The sequence below is a fragment of the Herpailurus yagouaroundi genome, unplaced genomic scaffold (assembly GCF_014898765.1).
Source record: "Herpailurus yagouaroundi ecotype Mexico unplaced genomic scaffold, PumYag 196, whole genome shotgun sequence".
NCBI classification, from domain to species: Eukaryota; Metazoa; Chordata; class Mammalia; order Carnivora; family Felidae; genus Herpailurus; species Herpailurus yagouaroundi.
In genome coordinates, this window is record NW_024412427.1 from 17,260,000 (window position 1) to 17,270,296 (window position 10,297).

Here is a 10,297-nt window from a genome sequence, read left to right on the forward strand (position 1 = left end):
TGGCTGCTGGAGAAAGACCTCTCTGATCTGCAGCCCCCCCCCCCCCCGCCGCCCCCGCCCCGCACTGGAAGGCACACGGAGGCCTTGGGAGATGGCAGCGGGCATGTTCAGCTGAGCCCCGTGGTCCCTGCTGCCTACAGGCTGGGCGATCTTGTCAAGTCCTCTGCCATTTCCGGGGCTTGCTGTTCCCCTGTGTAGGAATTCGAATTTTGCAGGGCTGTTAGCTGACAGACTGAGGCACGGTATGTGGAGGCATTTTGTGAACTTCTCGGGGCTGTGCACATCGGAGCGGTTTTATGGCTTGGTCTTGTTTTTCCTTTGAGAGACATTCGCCACTCAGGGATGGTGGCTACGAGGGACCTATGAAGGACCTAGGAGGGGGCATGAAGGGAGAAAATGAGGACTTGGGGTTCTGTTTGAGGGGGAGGGTTGCCTAGGAGGTGGGAGGGGTGGGAAGATCCAGAGAGAGGGCTTAGCTTTCCGGAGTCCCTCCAATTTGGGGAGGGGAAGGCTCAGGACAACAGGGTGGAGGGTGGTTCACTCACAGCAGCCAGCCCCGCGCTCCCTCAAATGCTGGGCTCAGAGTCGGGAGTCAGTGGGGGGAGTGTGGTAGGAGGGCTTAGTCTCCCCGCCTGGCCTTCCAACTGCAGACTCCTGGGTGGTCTGGACCTACGTCAACACCGCTCCCCACTCCTCTCTTGGCCCTCCTCCCTGCGGCTCTGAAAAGTCCAGTGGCGTCACTTCTTCCAGATGTGGCCTCCAGATGTGGCTTGGAGCAGGTCAGGCAGATCAGGGATGCAGAGGCAGCCACCAAGCCCCTGGCTTTTTCCTTCTCCCTCCTTCTCCGAGGAGGCCTGCTCAGTCCGCTCCCTCCCCTGCCTTCCTTTCCCCCCGCTGGGTCAGTGTACCAGGGACCTAGAGGCACGGGTGGATGGATAAATAAATACCAGTTACGAAGAACCTGAGCCAGACAGTTGCATCTTTATTCATGTTGGAAAGAGCGTATAGCGGGGGGGAGTGGAGAACTCTCAAATATTTCCGTTCTGAGCAGTCCCAGTGGCTCCAGGAGGAGGAAGTGAGCTGTCTCCTTGGCTGGGGACCTGCCAGGGCTCTGGGCCCAGGGCCAGCCAAGGCCTGAGAGGAGTTGCTGAAAATCTCCCCCTTAATGGGAACAGCCTGGCCCCTTGTGCCTCACTAGGATGGAGCCCCAGTTAGGGGGGAAAGGCAGCTGTTTTATTAGTGGCAGCCTGTGCAAACCAGGTGGTGCAGCTGGGAGTGAGTTCCCTCCCTGGACCAGCGTGTATCAAAGCGCACCATGTGCTCAAATTCCCTAGGGCTCTTGTTCAAATGCAGATTCTGACTCAGTCCATCTGGGACCAGGCCTGGGATCTTTTCTTTCTAACTAGCGCTCAGGTGATTCTGACGCTTGCTGGTCTGTGGACCACATTTTGAGCAGCAAGGCCCTGGACTGGATATCTAAATCATGTCTATCTTTTTCGACACTTCTCTCTCTCTCTCTCTCTCTCTTTTTTTCTGCAGGTTTTCCTAGATTTCTTTCTTTTTTTCTTTTTTAATTAAAAAATTGCCACAGGGTAGACAGCGAAAAATCTCCTATCTCTGCCTCCAGCAACACGGGGATCCCTTCCGGTGGTCAACCAGTGCGGTTGGGTTTTGTGTACCTCCCTCCCAAAGATATTTGATGAATATACAAGTAACTGCATACCTTCTCTTCCCTCTCCCTGCCCTGGTACCTGATATGGTGCTGCTTTGCATTTTGCTTTTTCCATTAACGACATGCCGGGGAGGGGGCCCTGGTTCTTTCTCTCTCTTTTGAAGTTGCACACCTTCATTATGTGCCATAACTCACTGAGCAAACCTCTTGTTGGTGGACGCTCGGTTGTGTCCAGTCTTTTGCTCTTGTGGATGGCAGTGCAGTGAACACCTTGGTAGCCTGTCGCTTCCTGCAGGTGCAGTCTATCTGGAAGACAGAGGCCTGCGAGTGGAGATGCAGGGTCAGAGTCTACGTGCGTTTGGAATTTTGACGAATGTTGTCAAACCGACTTCCCCACGGAGGTTAGAGAAGGCCTGTTTCCCTTATTCTCCCAATGCCATGGGTAAAACTTCCTGATCTTTGCCAACTTGATATGTAAAAAAATGTAACTCTTTTTTTTGAAACTCTCTCCCCCGTTAGCTTCTATGGTCCTCTTCAACTATTTATCAGTGAGTCGATGCATCCATCATCTCTGGGCCAGCCGCCCTATCGGGTACTGGGGATCCAGCAGAAGACTCCCGACTAATCCCTGTGCTTTCCTCTAGTAGAGAAGATGAACAGTTAAACAGTCAATAATTCCTTTTTTAAAAATATTTATTTTTGAGAGACAGGCAGATTTGTGAGTGGGGAGGGGCAGAGAGAGAGAGAGGGAGACACAGAATCCGAAGCAGGCTCCAGGCTCTGAGCTGTCAGCACAGAGCCCGATGCGGGGCTTGAGCTCACAAATCATGGCCTGAGCCAAAGTCAGACATGTAACCACCCAGGTGCCCCAAACAGTCAATAATTCCTAATGAGCATGAAGAGCTGGGAGAAGGGGGTGAGGTCTCCAGGCGGCACTTCTCAAACTTCAACCTGCTCATTGCATCAACCTGAGGATCTCATTAAAATGCAGATTATCACTCAGCAGTGGGGGGGCTGGGGTGGAGTCCGGGGTTCTGCAGTTCCAACAAGCTCCTAGGCGAAGCTGGGCTGTTGGTCCCCAGATTGTGTGTTGAGTAACGAGGACCCACCTGAAACAAGTTTGCAAACTTTTCCTGTAAAGGACCAGATAGTAAATATTTTCAGCTTTGTGGGCCACTGTGGGCTCTGTTGCAGTCCTTCAACCCAGTCTTTGAAAGTGGCCCCGGACAATAGGTAAATGAGTGGGTGTGGCTTTGTTCCAAGGAAAACGTATTTACAAAACAGGCAGTGGGCTGGATTTGGTCATCGGGCCCTGGTTTGCTGCCCCTTGCCCTACAACACCATAGGCATCCAAATATCTGCTTGTTGGAGTGAGGAGGAAAGGGTGCCGTTGGAGCGGTAGCAGGGGGCTGAGCCTGTCTAGGGGTCAGTGGTGGCTGGAGGAATGGCATATGAGTCAGAGTCCAACCAGGAAAACAGAAACCAGGGTTTAATAGAGGTCATTAAATGCAGGGGATTGGTTACATAGGTAATGAAGAGCTGAGCAGTCATCCAGGGACAGCCCAGAGATTAGCAACAGCAGGAAGCTGCTACACCCTGGGGAAGAGGAGGGGGCGTAGAGGTAGCGTAGAGGTGGTGTTACTGGGGCTCAGATTACCCAGGGGGAATGGGAACCATGGTGGGTATACCCACAGGGCACAGGAATCATAGAGGAGGTCCAGCCATGGTTGGAGACACGGGGAGGGAGTATCCTTGCATCTGCCTTTTTCGGGCCTTCCCATCTCCCACCCATTAGCCAAACCTAGTTGTGATCTGACCTATGCGGGAGCCTGCATGGACCAGCCCCCATCATATAGAGCTAAGCAGGGGAAGTCAAGACATGACTTGAGGCCAAAAGGCCAAGGCCCAGTCAAAGGGACACTTAGAATGAGACTCGAGTGAAGGTAGTCGACCAGGCACGTGATGGAGGAAGGAGGGGTGTTTCAGGCACAGACAGCAGGCGTAGGGTGTGTAGGGGTGAGTGTGTGGGAGGAGGTCAGCAGGGAGGCCACTCCCTTAAGCCGGATGACATTTATGCTTTAGAACAGGGGTTGGCAAACGTCTTTGTCACATAGTTTTCTTTGTTTTGTTTAAAAACAAAATGTAGAAACGTAAAAACCATTCTTAGCTCACAGGCCACACCAAAACACAGCCGGCTTTTGGCCCATGGCAGTTTGCTGGCCTGTTTTAGAAAGTTCTACTTTAGAAGGCTGGGGGTGGATAGGAGGCTGAGAGCAGACAGAGAAGTGGGAAAGGAGGTGGCTGAAGATGCCAGGCAGGAGATGGTAGCCGCCCAACCAGGGTCATCACGGAGGAGAGAAGGGATGAGGTAGAAATTCGGAATGGACAGGACGTAGAATGAAGTTCTAGGCCGGGCCTGGAGGGGTTTTCTGACACCTTGAATATTCCCCTGAGTAGCTTGGAGCCCCTGGCTCCCTTGCTTCAGGGAGCTAAAGAGACACCTGTCATCCTGGCAGTGTACTTCCCTACCCCATCCCCCAACGCCTCCCCAGACCTCTCTTTAGGGAGATGGTGGAGGAGCAGGTCATGCTGCCTCTTAGTGAGCCAGGGGTCAGGGCTGCCCAGCGGATAGTGACTCACTGACTGCTCATTCTAGAATATTGGTACTGAGTATTTGCAATTCTCAGTTTCTGGACTTGGTGGCCATTCCAGAATGACCATGGGTAAGACCTCTCTGGCTTTTGGGTCCAGAGTAGGGCTGGGAAGCCCCTTAACCAGCTGTGGGTCCAGACACCTGCTGGTAGCCCCCACCATGATCTTGATCACAGGCTAATTGTGGTATAGACAGGGCTGGAATGATGTCTTAGTTTGGGTTCCCCAGAAGGAAGAGACAAAGATTCAAGTGCAAGGAGTTCAATGTACTGTGGGGGAGTGGGAAAGTGAGAGAGGGGAGGGAAGCAGCTCATACCGGCACATTATGGAGCCAGTTCCAACTGTGGCCAGCTGGAACTTAGTTCTTCTGGAGGACTCTGGACTCAGAGTAGAACATGTGCCCCAGAGTTAGCCTGTCTGAGGGGCGAGGAGCTAGGTTATTTATCTATCAAGTCCTTCCTGGTTAGAGGCCTCTCCAAGGCATGCTAACTCCCTGGCACGTACAGCCTGCTACCTGGCTTTCTGCTGCTCAGGAAAGAAATCTCTCAGGTGTAGACATGAAGGAGGAAGATAGCTGGAGCTTTCTGAAGCGGTAAGGCCCCAAGGAGATGAGCAGGATGTCTGTCATGCTATTGATAATTATCCTCTGTTTTTGACAGATGGGGAAATGGAGAAGCAAAGTGACAGCCCAAATCACAGGGAGCTTTGTGACAAGTGGGCCGGGAGGTGAGGTGGGGAGGCTGGAGCTCAGAGCATGTGGGCCCAGCCCCTGCCATCAGGGGTGTTCTGGACCTGAAAGGCCCTGCCCTTAGTGTCTTACAGGCTGATCTAGTTGCCCCACCTGCCTGTCTTCAGCATTGTCTATGCTGAATATTCCCCACTTCCTTAGTCTACCCAGAGCCTTATCTGGGGAAAGGGGGAGTGGCAGGACACGTACATGTGGCAAGACTTGGCTTCCTTACCAAGTGCCTATACGGGGCTTACAGAGCCGAGGAGGAGGGTAAGCAGAAAACAGAGGGGGGGCAGGAGTTGGGAGGTGGCCAACTGGTCAAGCTGTGGGGGCAGGATGTGCTGAGCAGAGGCAGAGACAGAATGGGATGGAGTCAGTGTGGAGGACTCCCAAGGGGACTGTGAAGTGGGCTGGGCAGGTTTGCATAACAGGGAGCAGATGTCGCAGGCTTTAGCACTAAAGTCTGTGTGTGTTCAGAATTGAACATGAGCCAACCACTCAGTCATCTGTTCATTCAAAGATCACTTATGGGGGCTTAGTATATCCCAGTCATTGTGCCAACCTCCTTGGAGGAAACACGGAGGAACCAGGTTATTGGCTGTTCTCAGAACCTGTTGCATCCTGTTTGGGGAAGGGGGTGGGTAGGTCAGTTTTCTTCCACCTGAACTTTTCATTGAGTCCTGAGTTGGATGGTGGAAGGCAGCACAGCCCTCAGGGAGCCCCTAGTCTGAGGGGGAGACAAACTTTGAAATCCAAATGTGGAGTTGCTCCTTGCTCAGGGATGCTTAGAAATAATTTTGTTCCTGAAGTCTTTGATACCCAAGAGGGGGTGGGGGTGACTGGAATTTCCACCTGAGTGGCCCAGCAGAACCCCCATGAAATCCCATCCTGTTCCTAAACCTAGCCTGGGACAGATCGTTAGCAAAGATTGCTATACCCTCTCACTCCCTGTGTGTGCCCTCACCCTTTGCAATGTGGCTTTGCAGCTTCTCCCATCAGGAATCTATTCATCCCTTGAATCTGAATCTGGGCTTGTGTATTAGTCAAGGCTCTCTAGAGAAGCAGAACCAAAAGGATCGATCGATCTATCTATCTATCTATCTATCTATCTATCTATCTATCTAGATCTAGATAGAATTATCTAAAATTAGATAATTAATCTAAAAGTAACCACCACAGTTGGCCTGTCACTTGCTTTGGGCCACAGAGTATGGTGTAATTGATGGTATGTGAGTCCTGAACCTAGGCCTCAAGAAGACTGCCTTACACTCACTTTCTTGGAATTCTGCCCAGCCACCATGTGAACAATCTTGGACTGGCCACTGGAGGATGAGAGACCATATGGAACAGAGATGCTTCATGTCAACTGATGTCAGGTCCTATCCAACTTGGCAGCTGACTGCATGTATACAAGGGAGCCCAGCCAAGATAAAATTGACCAGCAGAGCCCAGACCAAATTACTGACCCACAGAACTGTGAGTTAAATAAATAGTTGTTGTTTTGCCACTTGTTTTTGGAGTGGTTTGTTATACAGCAAAAACTAGCTGATACACAGTCCAGCTTCTGTAGTACCCTATCAGCCTGCCATCTTGGCTGATGGAGAAGACATAGGCAAACAGAGGGTCTATTTCAGGTCTGTACTGTAATGTACAAACAGTACATTTCAGGCATATGCATATGATAAGGCTCTCTGGGTGTCTATATCCATTGGGGGCATGCATGTAGACATACTTCCACCCTGATATTTAAATATAGCCCTGCCCAAGCACACTCTGGCCTGGCAGGCTCCCACGATAATGTGCCAGAGCAGAAGGAGGGGTGGCAGCTGGCAGCCAGGGAAGTGCATGCTGGGGGGACAAGGAAGACCAAGGGCTGGTCTCTGTGCCGCAGGCCTGGAGGAGCCTCAGGGATGCATCGTTGGATAGAGCACAGGAAAAGTCTTGGAAGCAAACCTGGGCCAAGTTCTGCTTCTATGACTCAACAAGTCTGTCCCGGAGCAAGGTGCCTCACCATGCAGAGCCTCAGTTTCTCCAAGGACAGAGTTAGGTTCCGAGGGGCCCAAATCTGATGTAAGCTGGGAGCCCTCCTTCAACAGAAGAATACCAGACTAGGATCACAAAATTGCAGGAAGGGGCTCAGGCAAGTGAGCTTAAGCTTCATTAGCTTTGCAGTAAATCGCTTCTGGCTTCCTCGCTGGTAAAATAGGAGAGTTAATAATAGTGATTGAACAGGATTGTTTTGAAGGTCAGATGAATATACCATATATGCATATGCATGTATTCATATTATAGTGGGTGTCCTAGAGGGTGGGATCTAGCAGGAAGGCATCTTTGTATGGAGGAAATGGTTCATGTGGCTGCTGGTGGGTAGGGATGGGTGGGGATGAGCAGGAGTGGAGTGAGAGGGTTGGTGTGGTATCTATACTCCCACCCAGCTCTCTGGCTTGCAGAGAGGGGATAATGGCGGACACCAGATCTCGTTTCATGAGGGCCTTTGGGAAATCCTGGGGCCTAAGTGAGATTATAGCACGTTTCTGGACACAAAGTTGGGACATGTCTTTTCTTCTCTGGCATAAGAAGATGAAATGGAAACTCTTGAGCAAGTGATTTTTTGAGAGCATGCTTTTGGAGAAGTGTAAACAGGAGGGAGGGGAAGCAGGACAGGGCAGGGGAAGATGCTCAGCAAGGTTGGGGTCTAAGCTGGCATCTAGCCTCACCCTCATCCCACAAGGGGCTCTAGGGTGTGAATGGACCAGAGAGTTGTCCCCCCTTGAGGTCAGCAGGGCAGGCTTTTTTCCCTAAGTGTCAATCAGATGCTGGGAGGATGGTGGGGAGTAAAACTTTCTAGAGTCACCCATCAGCCAAGGGCAATTCTTGGGAGAAGGGAGCAGCTGATGGATGAGCACAGTGGCCTGGGAAAGGGGATCTGGTCAGGGTATCAACAGAACATACCACAAGGGTTCTCTTCACATTTCTGCATGATATTCAGACCTATCATGGTATGGGGTTGGCAACTTGGGGAGCGCGAGGGGATGAACGGTTGGAATTTAGGAGGGACCACAGTGCTGATCTTTAGGGCACTCTGGTGGGGGCACTGGTGAGATGTTGCTCCCCAGTGCCTTCTAAGGACTTGGCTTTCTAGGAGGAGTCACGGTGCTAAGTTCATCTGGAAGGGCCTGGGGGCTTTCAGAAATAACTGGGGCAAGTTAAGGGGCCCTGAGACACCCGTGGTCTTCAGATGAGGGTAAAAGCCCATGAGATGTGTATTTTTCCTGTTAATGCAACCTCATTTGTGTCCATGGGGTGGTGAGGCCTGGAGGAACTCTGGGCACCTGAGGGAAAGGGCTTTGTTAACTCTAAAGGACAGGATGATTTCCAAGGCCGTGCATGTGATCAGATGGGAGAGAGTTTCCAACCCTGTGGAAGGACCAGAGATTCATTCCAATCCTGGCCATGGCCCATTGGCTGGTTCATAAGGCAGAGGAGCTAGGGAGGAATGTATAGCAGTTTGGTGGAACTGGGGTCCTGCACCTTGCTGTGTCCTGTAATCAAAGGCGATGTTAGTTTTCTTTGGTGAGATGGGTCTTAGACAAAAGCAAGTGAACTGGCACATGGTATAGGCTGGAGCATAAAATGGGACAACCGCTTTGGAAAACTGGCAGCTTTTTACGAAGTTAAACATCTATCATAGGACCTAGCAATTCTTCTCATAGGTAGTTACCCAGGAGAAAGCAAAACATACCATATTAGTTATCTGCTGCTGTGTATTAAATTATGCCCAAACTTAGCAGTTAAAATAAAAAAAATTTTTTTTAATTAAAAAAAAATTAAAATAATTTTTTTACTGTTTATTTTTGAAAGAGAGAGAGAGAGAGAGAGCTCAAACTCACGAGCTGCGAGATCATGCCCTGAGCTGAAGTCGGACGCTCAACTGACTGAGCCACCCAGGCGCCCCATAACTTAGCAGTTTAAAAGAACAAAACCCACGTCTCATCTTCACAGTTTCTGTGGGTCAGGAATCCAGCAGCAGCTCAGCAGAGTGGTCCTGGCTGGAGGTCTCTCATAAAGCGATAGTTTGGTGGCCGTCAACAGGAGGGTTGGATGGAGCTGGAAGGTCTGTTCCTAAGACGACTGACTCAGACACCTGGCAAGTTAGTACAGACTGTTGGTGAGAGGCTTCAGTTCTTCTCCACATGGGCCTCCCTATAGGGCTGCTTGAGTGTCCTTAGGACATGGCAGCTAGCTTCCCCCAGAACAAGAGGTCCAAGAAAGTGAGGCAGAAGCTGCAATGCCTTCTATGACCTGGCTTTTGAAGGCACACACTGACATTTCTGTATATCCTACCAACGGCTTGGTAGCTCTGTCCAGTGTTGGAGGGTTCTGCATGACGTCATGAATAGTAGGAAGGGGAGGGTCATCGGGAGCCATTTTGGAGGCTGGTGACGTCAGGGGTTAATGCAGCCCCGCCTCCTCTGTTCTGCACAGAGCACCACATGCAAACCTTTGGTATCTTGAGATTCTAGTGCATTGAGTCCTGAGTATCCCTGGGGGCATCTGTGTGGGGGCTTCATTTCCAGTGGAGCTGTAACAGCAGTAGCAGCAGCAGCAGCAGCAGCAGAAGATTGCAGTGCTCGGCAAGAGGCTACGCAGAGGGGCCATATGGCTTGGCTGGAGGGTATGGGTTCTTGAGTGAACATAGGCTTGCTCCAGAAGCCAGCCATGGTGTGCAGTGAGGTTTGGTGTGGGTTAATTAGGCCCAATGGGAGGGGACAGAGGAGTCACTTGGTCTCCACTTTTATATACCCTGAGACCAGAGTCCAGGACACCCAAGGCAGCCTCTCAACGGGCGTGTGAAGTTCAAGCAAAGTGGATGAGGGATTTCCAAACCCAAGGGCTTGTCTTTCTCATCCTGGAGTCTCTTTGGCAGGGCAGGGAGTGTGTAAGGAGTCTCTCTGTGCCACAAAACTCAGGCATAGTGCCCGTTTCCAGATCGTGGTCCCACAATACCTCTCCTGCTTTCCAGGACAGGAAGCAGGACTCACCCTCCAACTATTAAGGACCTTTATTATCTGGCCATGTGCTTTATGAATAGGTCACTTCAACTGAGTTGCAGAGAGTTCTGATTGCTGGGCTCCTCTCCAGGAGTTGAGTCTTTGGCTGAGTGTGTAGGTCCTTAGACCCCAATCCTTTCCCACCGATCCCACCAACTCAGTTTCCTGTCTGGGAGCTGGGAGGTGGGGTGA

General features: G+C 51.2%; 1 long non-coding RNA gene across 1 annotated transcript; it reads left to right on the forward strand.

The window, feature by feature from the left end:
• The first annotated feature begins 4,801 nt into the window (after positions 1–4,801).
• Positions 4,802–6,561, forward strand: LOC121012003 (uncharacterized). Its single transcript, XR_005781906.1, has 2 exons — positions 4,802–4,916; positions 6,348–6,561. It is a non-coding gene; the product is annotated as an uncharacterized LOC121012003 (long non-coding RNA).
• Positions 6,562–10,297: the final 3,736 nt, after the last annotated feature.